We start from the raw sequence: 17416 nt of genomic DNA, 5'->3' as shown, positions 1-17416 counted from the left end.
AATATCTCTCTATAAATGATGTATTAGTGTATGTGTTACATTTAACTCATCGTATAATACAATTACACACTTTATATGAACGTTTTATATAAAGATGTAATTTTAAACTGTATGTACATCCGTATTTATATAATAAGATATCAGGGTATTACGCAGAAATTGAAATACTTGAATATACGATGTAAAATTGACCTAACCAAAATGTCTATGTACATACATGCATATACATATTTACAGACACCTTAATAATGAACTTGTGAGAATGGTAACGTGCAATAGCTATGCATACATAAAATATTTATTTTTTCCCTGTCATTAAAATGGAAATGGAAATATTAAAAAAAATTACGTTTAACTTTAAATACCTTTAACATAACTTGTTTCAATGGATCAAATAAAATTAATTCGACTTAAAGTTACAGCAAATTAATTTTCCATTCATTCTAATTATACAAGTATTAATGATATTTCTAAATATGTGTAAGAAATACATTTTTTTTTTTTTGTTATAAATAACATGCATATGTATATACAGCTGTATCAATACTGCTTCTGTCGCCTCTTTAAATGCGTGCCCGTTATCATTTGGCCTCAGATACCGTTAATTTGTTTTTGTTAAATTTCGTCATAAATTCGTTGGACAAAGATTTAAGGCACTTATAGTTTTCAGTCATTACTTGTGTTTGGTCCAACAAAAAATTAATCTTAGTTGTGAACTTGTACTCAATAGTTTTAGTTATATTACATACACAACAAAACAAAACAACCGCCCGCGAAGATAAAATAATTCTTAGAAAGTGTAAAGGTGATCCTTTCAAGTCCTCACGCGCAATTATGGTCGAAGTCAATGAAGAATTGAACTTACACGTGTCAATTAGACTAGTACGAAGACGTTTAAATGAAAATAATTTGTATGGACGTGTGAGCAGAAAAACACCTCTATTGTCAAAAAAAAAAAATATTAAAGTGCGTTTGTCATTCGCTCATAGCCATAGATCAAAAGATTTATTTTTTGGAAAAGGATACTTTTTACTTACAAAACTAAAACAAACCGTATTGGTCCTGATGGTAAAACATTTGTAGATTGCTAGGCAGATGTGAAGCGGTGATAACGAATAACGCTTATTCCACTAAATATTAACCAAGTTAGATATATGTATGTAATATCAGAGAAATTTAACGCCAAGTATTAATAATATTTATTTTTCCTTACTGATCTTTTAAAGTGCACTAAATACTTGTTCAAGCCAATTTTGACTTAATTATCTAAACTGAACAATTTTATTATAGAAAACTAACAAATTTTGAACTGTTTTAGTTTTTAGTGAGGTAATCAATAGCTTGTTACATTATAACGAATCTACGTTCTTTAAATATAACATTATTAAGTATCGTATTTCATATTAAGAAAGTGCGCTAAATCTCTGTCCATAGCTGTATATTGTCGATATATGTTTAACTTATTGTTAGCGGCCGTTTTTTTTGTAAATGCCCCTTGCAGTCGATTAGGAAAAGATATTTGCATATTCACATACATATAAAAAATCTTTTAACTTATATAATTTTGTTTTTAGATACTTTGTGTTATTCAAATTATTCATATTCATAAGTATATTTGTATTCAATTCCAATCTTCCTTCCAATCCAATTTTCTCGTTTATTAGATCTTGTAGAAAACGAAATGCTCTACGTTAACAAAATTGTTTTTCTTATTAATTTTATAACTCATTGCAAAAAAAAAAAAAGTTTAAATTGCAAAACTCGTAGCTTTGTTGGAAAATGAATCCTCTGCAAAATTCGCTTTTATTTATTTATTTTTTTTTTTTTTGAAACGTTTTTATAGATATTGCTTATCTTAATGCATTTTTGTAAAGCATTAAATTAAGTTGACATCTTTCCTATCTCATAATAAGTAAAAAGTTCGGAGGTATCCGAACTTGCAAGATACCAACAGGAAAGACTAAGTTCGGGTATAACCGAACATTTTATACTCTTGCAACTTGCATGGATCAAAGCTGGCTACTTTCAGAGGAGTTACTCTGTAGGGCGTTGCGAAAATAAATTGCGTTGCGAATCGGTACTCTATAACACATTTCTTTTGTAAACAGGATTGCACAGTATTTGCTTTGATACATTTCCAATATACTTGATATTACTCTCCGAAACAAAGGAAAATGAAAACTAAATAATAATAAAGAGGCGTAAACAATAACGGGACGGACACTTATTTATGCTCTTACTCATAAATAGTTTGATACAATACTTCATGGCAGAAATGATATCAAGAAATTGGAGAACAAACAGGACTAGCTCAAAAGAAATTCTTGCTTTCTGGGTTAGAAGTTTGCAAAGCAATTGAAAAAATCCTATGTTCTTTCTATTCGTTATCTGGAATCCCAGCAGTAATTGAGGTGGTAATCACATTCAAATTGTACAACCGGCCGTTAATGATCTTTTATATCTGTACGGCGACTCTGGATATTCGCTTGAACCTTGGATTTTAACGCTATTAATAATTTCTCCTGAAAACTCTCCAGAAAATTATTACAACACAAAATTCTCGAAAGCAAGACTTTCTATCGAAAGTGTATTTAGAGCATTAAAAGCGCAATTTCGATTCCTGTTAGCTGCTAGAGAACTACTATATTTTCCATCGCCGAAAGAAATGGTGCAAATATTAAACGTATGATGAGCTCTTCATCTCCCAATATAGTAATTGAAGTTAATACTCTTTATACTGAAACCATACAAAGTGCGAATGAACTCAATATTGCTAAAGGTTCAAACTAAACATGGGACGTTTTAGTTTATAAACAGAAATAACATTTACTTATTTATTGAAATGAACTTTTTCTTTTTAATATTTAAAAATAGTACAAACTAACACACAAAATTAATATAATAAAAACTAGTAAGGATAGGCTAAGTTCGGGTGCAACCGAACATTTTATACTTTTGCAACTTGCAAGAATCATAGTCAGAGAAAGATGTTAAGGTGTAAAACGTCAGCCATAGGATCGGAAACTAACCAGTTTTATATATGTGACCTGGTCTACGGAAAGGGGTTCAGTGTTACTTTTTCAAATGTTCCACACTAGCAACTTACACGATGAACTATAATAATATTCCGACCAAAAACTGTACGTCCTAGAAGCCTCGGGAAAGGAGAACAATTAATGAGATAACGAGAAACTGACGAAACGAGTTGTTTATTTTTAACAGCTGTTTCCCAGAAAACTAGTTTTCGCACGTTAGCTCCCTTTTCGTAGACCATTTCACATATACATATACTCTATATAACTAATACATATAAAATATAAATATATATATGTATATGTAAGTAGTAATGCAATGGTAGGCACGTGCTACTCGCTTCACAGTTGATGTAGAAAAGGGAAGATTTATTGACATATCAAAACTACGTACAATAGATTGGAATAAAGAATAAACAAAATGTCAACAGGCATGATTGCATTGAGAATTAAAAGTTTTTTATTATTTATGGTGTTGCCACAGTAACCTCCTCATAGAGAGTCGTAGGTGGTGTGATGAAAACTGGCTTTAGAAGATCGATGGAAACTTTAACTTTATTCTCCTTTAAAGCGGCTAAAAACTTTATAGGGATCGATATAAAGTGCTGATAATGAGGGTCCGACTGACTCATCGCGGAAGAAGACATGATCATAAGACTTGATATCGCCATGAACGAAAACTTTTTGGTTAGTGTAACTCCACTAAGATTGCTGTTTGGCTTTGGTTGCTGGTTTAGCAATTGTTTAAATATGGCGCTTTCGAATTGACGACCGAGATTCGACGTTATGTCGATGTGTACTCCAAAACGGGAATTCCAGCCGGTTAGCTAGGCCTTTGATACAAATGGAGCTGTCATGTTGAGAATCGGAATGGCGTCTGGCCATCGCGTAAATCGATCGATTATGGTTAAGCACTATCTGTTACCATCCGATATTGGAAACGGACCTACCGAATCGGCTACTGGGATTTATTCTGCATTGGAATAAGCTTTTGTTGTGTCGAATGACTTTACTTCGTTGGCACTGTATGCAACATCTAGCAAATAATCTACTAGGAATCTCTCGCAATGCCTGGCCAAACGAATCTGTCGACTTGTCGATTGACAACAGCGCGCGTGCCGGGGTGCGACAGATTGTCTGTAGCCCGAAGAAAAGTTTGTCGAAATTTTAATGTTACAAAGGGACGAATTCGTGTTGTGGATGTATCACAAAAATTGTTAGTACTTGGAGGTAACATAAAAGATTTTAATTTTAGTGAGTGTCGAAAGCTGTCATTTAGGTGTGCTAGTAGCACTTCATCGTTCTTTTGTCTACTTCGACGGCGTCGTAGTCAATAATGGTGGTCGTAAGGGATTGAATTCGCAATAATACATCAGCGGTTACATTTCTTTTACCTTGAACCTGTTGGCTATCAGTAGTGACTTGCGATATGAAATCCAATTGCCGATCTGAAGCCTTATGCACTTGCTGTCGGAATGCGAACATAAGTGGCTGTAACGAAAATGACGAACGGCGCTGTATAGCGCGTTCAACTCACGGTTATCGCATTTCGGCTGATAAAAACTTTATTGAGAAAAGTCTTAATGGCTGGAGTTTGTCATTTTATTTAAAACTGTTCCAGCTGAAAAAATGGATGCATCTACCCACAATGAAAGTTCTATATCAGGTAGTGGATTAGCTAACATAACACAGTTTGCTAGTTGGCTTTCTTAATTTCAATTTAAGATGGTGGTATCGTTTTTCATATTTCCAATAATCATGGCTATCAGAAGGCCTTATAACTCTAAGGCATTTGGAAGAAATCTCAGATAAAAGTTGAGTTAAGCTCTTTTGTAAATTTGGGCCGTTTCATGTTTGTTAGTTAGAATGACCTAAAAAATCGAGTTGAGATACTCCGAATTGCGATTTGGCATAATTGATCGTTAAATTATAATATCGAAAATGGTGGAATACAATACGAAGATGGTGTTTGTGTTCATAAATCGATTTTGATGCGATGCAAATATCACTTAAATATGCAAATGTAAAATTCAAGACTCGGAAGGACGACAAATCCCGAGATTGATCAGGAGTTCAAATTTCAGTGATAAGCGTCGTGGTCGTGCGCATGCTGGTGTTGCAGTAGTTGAAATATGACGCTACTGACGTGTTCGTACTTATGCCAAGTCGTAACGGACATGTGATCTCTGAACTCCTTTAAAATTCCGAAAACTGTTGCGTAAAATTTATACTTGATACATCCGTTGTATGTTGTTTTACTAAACACGTTGTTTTGACCAGGCTATTTCGGTCTACGAGACATTGGCCTTGTAAATCGACGATCAAACCATGGTGACTTAAGAAATCCGCACCAAGTATACCCTGCGAGACATCGGCGATTATGAACTTCCAAAGAAATTCACGGCGGAGGTTTAAATTTAACTTAAGAATGATTTCAGCGTATGCTCGTACGGGAGAGCCATTTGCCGCAAACAATGACAAAGATGATGGATGTGCTCTGGCTAATTTCGTCGACCTCGGTATGACGGATATGTCCGCTCCCGATATGGTCGCTCCTGGATCTATTAAAAACTAAGTTTCGCTAAAATGAAAAGGCTTTTGTTTGCCGAGCTCTGATATGGTATTAGCCGAGCCGGCCTATTAACTTGGACTGGATACTAGAGTCAACTTGGACTGGATTTAATGTTCCGTATCAACTGTCCTTCGGTTTTCGAAAGAGTAGCAATTTCGTTTCTAATATCAGTTAACTCACCTTCAACCTCAAAAACTTGTCGCTCGTTTTTCAGAGATAAGCATTCTGGGATAGAATCAACGATTTTAATTTTGTCGCTAATTGGAACACTAGTGGTGATGATAGCTTGTGCGTACAGTAGCAAACGGTTGACCCAGAGATCATGTAGTATGCTCTCGCTGAGTGTTGTGCCAGTGGAAGCTCTTTCAATACACGCTGAAGACTCGCGGCGAAATTTTCGATGATTCCAAGACGAATGTAGCTAAAATTGTCCGTTGCTGGTGTATCCTCAATAAGAGTACGCATCTCTAGTAATTTTGCCTTAAGCAAGCTTGCAAGTACTATGTTGAATTTGGCTGCATCAGATTAAATACGTGAGGCTTCAAACCAAAACTCCAGCGAGTAAAAGTAAGCCTCAATGTTATCCCCAGACATCGCCGGCAGTGGTATTCGTGATGGAGTATTTAGCTGTTCTACGTCGCAATTATTATCCGCCGATGATCTCGTTTTGAGTATTTTCGCAATTTAAACGTTTCAAAAAATAATCTTTTTTGTCTGGAGTCACCAGGATGGTAGGCACTTGCTACTTGCTCGGCAGTTGATGTAGAAAAGGAAAGCTTTATTAACTTATCAAAACTACGTACAATAGAATGGAATAAAGGATAAAAAAAATGTCAATCGCATTGTTGTATTTAGAATTAAAAATTAATTATTATTTATGGTGTTACCACATATACATATATATGTTATATTATATAATATATATACATGCTCATACGACATAAGGATTGTTAGAAAACCGAAAATCATTATATGGGGTATAGGTGAGTTGAGATAGAGACCCGATTTTATTTATTTTCGCCATTAACATGCCACTTACTAGTTAAATGTTCTCGGAGGCTCATTAAGGTACGCCGCATGCTATCATTAATCGTATGAAGTAAAGTCAGCCGGATGCTCGTAAATCCCGATAATAATATATATATGGAGATGGGTCAAGTTTAAGCCAATTTTATATATATTTGAGCACAAAAATACATTTAAAGTATCAGTAAAACAATCAATCTCACTCTCTTTGAGATATATGAGTATCTTCCCGACTAGATTTAACCCATTGTTGGTAAAAAGTAGCTCTCTTGTCAGGAAAATATTCTCTCTAAATTCTAATTCTATTTATATCGCACATATTGGCCGATAATTAACTATATGCAGATACTGAGGTTCACTTATTCGGTACCTAGTAGCTTCAACAGTTTTGGTAAGATTTAAGAAATTTTCGGTCATAAGGGACATACTTTAAGGTAATAATCAGTGAAAAATTGTATCCCGTAAAAAGTGAAAGAATCAAATGGAATTTGAAATTATGTTATATTGGAAGTATTCACTAGTTTTGAACAGTACTGATATAGAGAGAATGAGCGTGGTTATCTTTCGATTTCATCCATCTTCACATTTTCGGTAAGAGTTCTTGTAGACTTTGCGCTGGGAAAATTTGGTTCCAGTAGCTTTAGTAGTTTAGTATTTAATTTGACGCTTAGTTATGGCAGTTTATACATATATTTTTTGCTGAATGGCGCTTTGTGGGTGTTGCAGTGGTCCGATTTACGAACTGATATTGATTTTTTCTGATATTGAGATATCTGAATTTTTACTCAACGGACGAACGGGCAGTTTTAGGTGATACGTCTAACCGTTTGATGAAAAAAACTATTAATATTCTCTAGCACCGTGTTGCAAGAGTATGAAAAAGAGTAATTCCCAGTAAGTATTAAAAACAGGAAAAAATCTTAACTTCGGTTTCACCGAAACTAGACACAAATAATAGTTCCTATGAAAGAAATTGACTTTGTTGGGTCAGTTTGTTGATTCCGAACATGCAGTTTGTAAGACCGCAGTTCCAACAAATGAGATTTATCGTTTATGTCACGGACCGACAGACAAACGCGACATAAATAAATGAAACTATAAAGTAATTAAAACTTATTTATTGCGCCGTTCAATTTTTAGCATTTGTTTTTTATTCTCTAATTTGTATTCTGGAGAATGGAGTTCTCTGATTGTCATTCACTTGGGTGTAGCCAGAAACAATTATTTTACATATATCTCAAGCAGCTCACGACTTCCGGTGTTTGATATCCTCTGGGTAGCCGAAAAGTAGTAGGCGAAATATCGTCTCCACCGGGTTGTGTGCTGGGTTAGGGAACCGCCACGTAAAAAAAAAAAGAAAAGGACGCTGTGAGCAAAGAGCAGCCCCCTCCGTGATGTCAAAATCGTGATTGGCGACTTTAACGCCAAGGTGGGCAAGGAAGGTATCTTTGGCAAAACAGTCGGTAAATTCAGCCTCCACGAGGAAACATAACCGAATAAATTGACGCTCATCGACTACGATGGATCCCGAAATATGACTGTCTGTAACCTAAGCATAGAAAAATTCATCAAACTACCTGGCTGTCTTCGGATCGAAAAACAACCAACCAGATCGATCATGTTGTGATAGACGGMATTCACGTATCTAGTGCTTTAGACTTGCGTACACTCCGTGGTCCTAACATAGACTCGGACCACTAAGCGGTCAAGATTCGCAATCGTCTTTGTGCAGTAAAAAACGCACGTCAGCAAATATAAGGAAGGTTCGATGTCGAGAAGCTGTCCTCACAACATACAGCCAAATGATTTTCTACTACTCGACTTGCACTCTTGCTTTTTGAGAGAATTCGTCAACAACTCGGTATTAGGGAACTGTGAGACGGCTAAATGGCAGTGAAAGTATAGGCATGGAGAAAGCAAACCAGATTATCTAATCGGCGACGATGGAGCAGATGTTCCATTGCCCGACCATGAAAAAATTAAAATAGCAATTGCCCGTCTGAAGAACAACGAAGTGGCGGGGGACAATGTACTGTCGGCCGAGCTACTCAAACACGGCGACGAATATGGTTGGACGGAAGCATGACCAATGATTGGAATTTAAATGTACTTTGTCGAATCCACAAAGAGAGAGACCCCACAATCTGTACCAATTACCGTGGTATATCTTCCTCAACATCGCATATAAGGTTCTACCGAGCGTATTGTGTGAAAGATTCCACCATCCACCAAGATATCCACCATCAACAAAGTGATTACACCTTATGAGTGTGTCTTTAGACTTGGAAAATCAACAACTGACCATATATTCATCATGCGCCAAATCTTGGAAAAGACCCATGAGAAGAGAATCGAAGCTTGGTGTCCCCGGAAAACTAATACGTTTCTGTAAACTGACGTTTAGCAATACCAAAATTTCCGTCAGGATCGCTAAGGAGCTCTCGCAGGTGCGAGACAACAGTCGTTGCACTCGCGACTGGGCACTCGCGGTACCGTTGACAGTCATGGTCCCTTGCGCATTGATCACTGCGAATATCGCATTCAATGGAACGATGATAGAACTCTACCATCTTTCAGGATCAGCGTGGGCCCCATCGGAAATTCTGCTTTTGCTTCCCCCGGAGTATCCGGAAGTATCCTATACTTTCAGAGATGGAGTGTTTTCGTCCAGACGTATGATATGACCCAGGCAGTGCAGTCGCTGTCTCTTGATTCGCTGAACTATATCAATGTCGTAAAACCAATTGATTCCACATTGAGTTTTTCATTACATCAGATGACTGGATACTAGTATTCGGGTATTTAAATTATGTACCCTACATTTATTACGATTAAAAGTTAATACATTTAAAATTCGTTTTTTCTTTAATTTTCATTCTTTAACATTTTACATTAGTGGTGGCAAAAAAATCCCTCTTTTCATATATAGTTATGGTAGAATTCTATCTGGCCGTTCCAATTGTGAAACGCCAAAKCCTATACGAGCTGCTCTCTCATTTCCAAAGACAAGAGAGAAAGAAGCCCCACTCTACCTTACCATACCTAAGATTTTTGAAACTTTTACTTGGCTTTATATCGSATACAACAGTCAACAGGCATATGCAAAAATAACGGAGCGTATAATATATGTATTTATAAAATTGCTTGAAAATAGTATCTTTCCAATTTCAAAGGTTAAGGCAACAATCATAAACAGTTCTAATTTTAAAAGTTCACTGATATTGGTTTCCAATTTTCCACCTTGATCTGAAACTAATATCCTTTACGTAGTGATTGGAAATCTTGAAATTTTCCATTTCAATAGAATTATTTTTTTTATCATTGACGCGATGTAAAATACATATATATACTATACATATGTAGTAGCTTTAAAACTGAGTTAGTCAATAAAAGAAGTTTTTTCGTTGACGCGATATAAAAAAGATTTATGTAGTAGCTTTAAATCTGAATTAGGTAATAAAAGAACTAAATTTTATTGTAATTCCTTCCCGATCAGGCCTTCCTTTTACACATAATACCACCGGTTGAAAGGAGTGAATTAAAAAAAAAGTAAGGTTCCCTCGACAGCCGCTTCTATGATACTGATATCTAACCCTGTTTAGATCGGTAAGCAATATTTTAACACTGTCATAATCAGGGCAACACCTAGCAGCAGGGTTGATTCGTGTCCTCCGGATCTTTGATGGCATTGAGTCCAACGCGTTCCATAATTCCATTTCAACTTGATGCAATTCATACTACTTTACCGACAATTTACACTGACTCTTTGGTGGATAAGATAAAAAGATACGCAAATGCCAAAAGACTGCGAACCACTTGCTCACGTCGATCAGTTCTGGGTCTCATCAACAAATCAAAGGCATCCAAATCCATCGGCCAGACAATATAATTGTTCTGATGTTAAAACGTCTTGGGTGGACGGGAGATAGCTGTCTTTCCAAGATTCTCAATCTGTCACTGGCCACCTTTTACATATCCAATGTGTGGAAAATCGGAAGAATGATAAGATGGTAAGGTATCGCCCGATAACTCTACTTACCCCTGTAATGAAAAAGCTTGAGCCCTTGCTACTCCCGACCTTTACACATCATCTGAGTCAAAAACAAGCACGGATCTCAAAAGGTGTACAGCACCCCGACCCTCCACAGCCCTTAGTGTCATAAGCGCCCGGCACCTCGAGCAATCGGGATGTCCCTCATTGAACACATACACAGTAAGGCACGCATGCTACATGTAAAGGAGCATAACACCTTCCTCTTTAATTAGTTCCGGCTTAGATGTTTTCATAGAAACCATACCTGCAATCACTTGCTTGAAAGGGAACCGCCTCCTAGAAACAGAAGAAGATGACATACAATAATATACTGACCGTATAACACGACTAATTTTCGATAAGCAGTTAACGCACTTTCCTGTGGATGTCAATTTACAGGAAAAGCAATTCACTTAGCTCCTTTCTCCCTTTGGACCTGTCGAAACTGCCCGTTTCTTGGGCACAACACCCTTGCTGGTATATCTCTTCGGTATTCGGCTTCCATGAAATCTACTGTCACAGACGACACGTATATTTCATTGTATCTGCCGGTTGTAACTGGATGTTACCCGTTTGCGGTGGTGCCTTGGGGTCATGTATCTTCTAGTTAATAAAACAATTTCAATGGTATTTGGGTTAATGGTGAGACCACTTCCGACAGCCAAATTTGTTACTACGCTGAGGTACCCGTGCGTTAGCTCGTAAACGGTACTCAAGAACTTTCCTTTGAACATAAGTGGTATATAGTCTGGATAGGCAATCATCTGGCAGCCCCGATCCTCAATAATTTTAAGAATGTCGTTAATGCCTTAGACCTTTGTGGGACGCCGCTACTCTCATTTCGCTAACTTCATTCCGTTTCAATCTTCCTGTCGCACAGAAACTGAAAATGTGGTGTTTTACGACTGTTTTCGTCTAGAAAAAAGGTCCTAGCAGCGCATTATTTAACCCTTATTGGTTCCTCAAGCCATGACACGTTAGCATAAAGTGCAGTATCCACTGAACTACCGTTATAATAAGCATATTGCGCTCATGATAAAATGTTCCGGAATGTTCGGAATGCGCCCCTTTCGTACCAGTCCATCAACTAACCACTTGCATGACTCCTTAACAGCCCGCGTCAGCAGTCTCCTGCGCTAGTATAATGCCATTCTGCCTTATAGATTGAAAGATTTGAACAAATTGATCGTCCAAGCCAAGTGCCGTTCATCCAGAAGATCGACCAAGGCTCATCTTACAGTTCTCCGATAGGTAACTCCCCAGGGAAGTAATGCTCAGGAAGTGAATATTAAGGGGCACGTGTGTATTCAACTTGCGAATGCTAGGCAAAGAAGAAGAAAGTACATCTCACCTTCTCCATACAACTTTGTCAATTTAAGCACAAAAAGATGCACAGGTGCTAATTGAGCCCGCTGAATGGCAGTGAAAGTACAACGACAGGAGAAGGCGAACCCGATACCCCAATCGATGACGATGGAGCATACGTTCCATTGCCCAACCATGAACAACAAAGCGGCGACTTATTGGACCATATCAGTGAGGCTTTAGACCTGAAAAATCAAGAACCGACCAAATCTTGGAAAAGACCCGTGAATGGAAAATCGACAAATCTTCGTCGATTTCAAAGCTGCTGTCGCGATGTCTGAATTGAGGTTTCAAACTAGGCGACTTCCTATTCTACGACTTCATCAATCTGCTGCTGAAGAAAATAATTCGAGCTGCAGAACTTAATCGAGCAGGTATAATCTTTTATAAGAGTGTACAACAGCTGGCGTATGTCGATGATCTGATGATGTCATCAAACAAACAGTCGTCGCACTCGCTACTTGCCTCTCACGTCACTATTAATAGTCATAACTTTGAAGTGGTAAATAATTTCGTCTATCTGGAAACCAGTACAAACACCACCAATAACGTCTCTTGCCAACAGGTGCTACCTCAGACAGAGTAGGCAATTGAGAAGTAAAGTCCTGCTTTACGGTGTAGAGACATGGACGATGACTAGAACTGATAAGCCGACGTTGCGAGTTTTCGAGATATGCAACGACATTGACATAGTTCAGCGAATTAAAAGACAGCGGATCCGCCGGCTAGGTCATGTTGTCCGAACGGACGAAAATACTATAGCTCTGAAAGTATTCGACGCAATACCCGCCGGTGGAAGCAGATGACGAGGAAGATCTCCACTCTGTTGGAAGGACCAGGATGAGAAGGGCCTAGCTTCGCTTGGAATATACAATTCCTGCCATATAGCGAAGAGAAGGAGCGATTGGCGCGCTGTTGTTAACTCGGCTATAATCGCGTAAGCAGTGTTTACGCCAATAAAGAAGAAAACGAAAAATTGTGATCTTGTTTTTTTTTTTAAAGCTGCGGTTTTATCCAATGAATTCGGCAGAAATTATAAAAAACAAAGAAAACCTAAGTTAATGACGATCGAACATACGAGAATCAAAGCCACTGATTATATTAATACGGCACTTACTAAAAACTAATCATATAAAGTACAGTCAGACGGATGTTGGAAAATCCTGATATTAGTTATATGGGGGCTAAGTCAAATTTATCTATTTTAGACTCAAAAGTGCTCTATTATGAGTAAAACAAGCTCTATCATTTTTAATGAGATAACTCACATATTGGCGAATATATGCGGTACAAAGTTATTTGAAGGTCAACTGGAATATAAAATTGTGGTATATAGGAGGCAGGTGGGATTGCCGACGCCCACTTTTGTACTGTGATATAAGAATCTGAAGGCGCTGCTATGTACTAAATTTTGTCGAAATAGATCGGTTCGATTCCGAGACCGATAAGTGAGCGGTGCCACACCTATCGTTCAATTTTCACACTGACTCCTATAAAGTTGTCTCATACAATCTCGGAGGTAAAATTTAATGTCTTAATGGCGATTTGTGGGCGTGGGAGTAGTCCGATTACGTCCATCGACGAGTAATTTTCTTTGTAATAAGAAGCAAGCGTACCAAGTTTCATTAAGATATCTTAATTTTTACTCAAGTTACAGCTTGCACGGTCGAACAGACAGTCACCCGGATTTCAACTTTTCTCGTCACCCTGATCACCCTGTGATCAATTACAAAGGTGAATTTTTAACTTAAGTCAAGTTTTCGCTCCATTTAATTTATTTTAGGCACAAAGATACACTGTTATGAGTAAAACAAACTTACTAATTTTTATTTACCCGATTCAACTGATTTTTGATACATACAGATACTCTTTACAGTAAAAGTTTTTCTCTGAAGTACTATTGTATACGAAATACATTGACCGATATTTTCGGTCAAAAGTCATCAATAGAAACTGAAGTCGCACTGTGTCTGAGAAGAATGTCACATACTAAATTTAGTCAATATCGGTTAGTCGGATTCCGAGATATGTGATTTAACCAAAAGTGAGCGGTGCCCCACGCCTATCATCGAATTTCTACCCCGGCTCCCATAAAGCTTCTCAAGTTGTTTCGAAGATATGTATATTTTAACTTCTCTTGCTTATTTGGTTTTTGATTTATGGTGCTTTTAGTAGTACTTAACCGTACCGCTATACTCGTATGTGGAGTGAGCGGTTTTATCATCAGATTTCATCCATATTCACACTGTCGGTAAAAGTTTTTATATTATTTGAACTTGGTAAATTCGGTTCTTGGAACATTAGTGTGTTAGGAGGTGCCACGCCTGTTTTTTCAAAATTGTTTGCAAAGGAGTCCCCCTTGCTTCTGTAATTACGTGTGCCAAATTAGAATTTTATATATTAATTTGGTTTTTTTAGTTAATGGTGTTTTGTAAATTAAAATACTCCGATTAATAAAAATAACAGCGTGCGTTCGGTTCAACATTTCACATTCCATGTACTTTCTTTACTCTATTCAATCAGTTAGCCTAAACTTAAGTTAATGGCTAGTACAACGGCTAAGTACAATTTCAAGGGGTATTTCCGTTAAATTGGAATAATAGATGAAGCTAAGATATTAAGACAAGTAGTAGATTACAGTAATGAAAAATTCTCAAGCGTTTTTGAGAAGCGAAAATACAACTTAGGGAATGCGCGAATATAATAAGAAGTCTAATTGCCTGTCACGGTGTTACGATAAAAATGAAAACGCGTGCGTACGGTTCCACAGTTCAATTACAAGAGAGCTTATTTTTAATTTCATTTAGTTGCTTAGCCTAAATCTTAAAAAACTAACGGCTTAAACTAGTGGTAATATAAGTATATGTAACTAAAGGGGTAAGTAATTATCTTTCGTTAAATATTGTAATAGATGAAGTAAGGTAAGTAATAAATGAAGGTAATATACATGTATTACTAAGGTAAGTATATTATTTTGTACAATTCAATATTTATAAATTCAATTTCATTATTCATTATAATAATTTAATATTTCATTTTCTTAAATTTAGTTTYAGATTTACAAAGATGTCGCTTGGCGCMACRCCGGCCACCTTGACWGGATCAAGTTCCTTCAACGTCCATTGGAAGTAAGGCTAATTTGTGTATGGGGCGCTTAATTGTGCCCGCTTTCGTTGTTACGTCTGCGACGCGCACCTTGCCGTCTTGCCCTTCGACGTTTGCGACGGCTCATCCTATTACCCACTGCTGCGATGGTGTGTTGTCTTCGTGTACGAGGACGAGCTCGCCGGGGTGCAGATTCCGTTTCGGGTGTAGCCATTTGGTGCGCTCCTGAAGACCCGTCAGGTATGTTTTGGACCACTGTCGCCAAAACTGTTGCTTGAGACAGCAAACAAGTTGCCATCTCTTGCAGCAATGAATTGGGTCCATTGCTACCACTCCTGGTGGGAGTGCTCGCAGGGAGCACCCTATTATGAGATGCGCCGGAGATAACGCTTCGCCGTCGTTGGGGTCCTGGGTCATAGGTGTTAGGGGCCGAGAATTGAGAATTGCYTCCACTTCGGCCAACAGTGTTGATAGCTCCTCTGCTGTGAGGAGCACGTTGCCGATTGCGCGAACGATAAGATGTTTGGCGGACTTCACCGCGGCCTCCCATAATCCGCCGAAGTGCGGCGCCCTCGGTGGTATAATGGTGAAGCCGACGAAGTTGGTTGCGTTGTCGCTGAACATCTTTTAGGGCATTCCTCGGCGAGCAGTGAACATTTTTAGGGCGAAAAGCAATGAATTAGTTGACAGGTCTGAARCTAATTCTAGATRTACTGCTTTGGAAGTAAAGCAAACGAAAACTGCAATATAAGTTTTCACGGGTGGTCGACCGCGTATTTTCAAAGTTGTGTATATCGGACCACAAAAATCTACGCCACATATAAGAAAGGGCCGTAGGGATCGAAGTCTTTCGACTGGCAAATTTCCCATAATTTGGTTTTGCAACTTCGGCTTGTAATGAAAACAATGTGCACAGTTTCTTACGGTTCTACTGCAAGCTTCTCGGGCATTAATTAGCCATATGCCTTCTCGAAGAAGTGCAACCAACGCTTTAGCCCCAGCGTGGTGATTTCGAATATGCAGGAACCGTAAATACGTTATAACGAAGTGCGAACTTTTATTTAATAAAAGCGGAAATTAGGCATCGTTTGGGAAGGGTGCATTTAATAGGCGACCTCCTACTCGGATTAATTTGAATGACAGTGACATATCCGAGTACTCATGCAAAAACGGGTTGAGTTTTTGCAAGTTTGCGGGTAGGGTGGTACCTTTATGCAATTTTTGAATAACATCCGAAAATTCTGAACGTTGGAGCACCTGTGCAAGTTTAGCTCTTCTGAAGTCAGATCTTGTCCCCTGGAGGATTTTGGTGGTCGCCTGATCCATCGGTATATATATGCGATCAYACGAAGCAATTTTTTATGAGAAGAGAATTTTTCAATGAGGTTCAATATTGAATTTTTCTCAGCAGTCGAAATTAATGTAAATGTAGTTTTCTTCTTCTCTAATGCTTCGTCTTCTGGTGAGAGCTGGAAGTGGTTATTAATTGGCCATAATGCAGGGTCTTCTAGGAGGAACTGTAGACCGCCAAACCATATTGAATTATTTAATTCGTCCACAAAGATCTAGAGACTCAAAATTTTCGGACCCTGTTAATAAATCCTCAACATAAAAGTCTCTTTTGATGGCCAATGAACCGAGTGGATATTTCATTGTATTAGCATCACTGAGCATTTGCAAACACCGTGTTGCGAGAAATGGAGTAGACGCAGTACCATATGTTACGGTGTTAAGACGAAAAATTTGAATTTGCTCAGAAGGATGCTCTCTCCACACAATAAGTTGACAATTTCTGTCTTCTTCATGCATAAYTATTTGGCGGTACATTTTAGTAATGTCCGCTGTTAGTGCATACYTATGTAAGCGAAAACGAAGAAGAGTTGAGTATAACTCTTCTTGGATRGTTGGACCTACCATCAAAAGTTCATTAAACGCTATTTGAGTTGAAGATCGACTCGAAGCATCAAATACAACATGTAATTTGGTTGTCGTGCTCTCGGGCCTTAAAACGCATTGATGCGGAATGAAGTAGTGTGGCTYACTCGGGATCTTATTGTTCGTTGGGCTCATGTGACCCAATGCTCTATATTCATTCATCGTCAAGTCCAGATACATTTTACGAAGTTCTGGATCTATTAATGTCTTTCTTTCCAGGGCCTGAAACCGCCGAACTGCGCTTTCATAGGAGTGACCGAGTAACTTACGGTCAGCTTTAAAAGGCATTCTTACTTGAAGCCGTCCTGAAGGCAATACTTGAGTGGTATTTACGAAAAAGTTTTCACA

The sequence above is a fragment of the Bactrocera latifrons genome, unplaced genomic scaffold, assembly GCF_001853355.1.
Source record: "Bactrocera latifrons isolate USDA-ARS-PBARC rearing strain unplaced genomic scaffold, ASM185335v1 scaffold_395, whole genome shotgun sequence".
In the NCBI taxonomy this organism is placed as follows: domain Eukaryota; kingdom Metazoa; phylum Arthropoda; class Insecta; order Diptera; family Tephritidae; genus Bactrocera; species Bactrocera latifrons.
Note: the sequence above shows the minus strand (reverse complement) of the source record.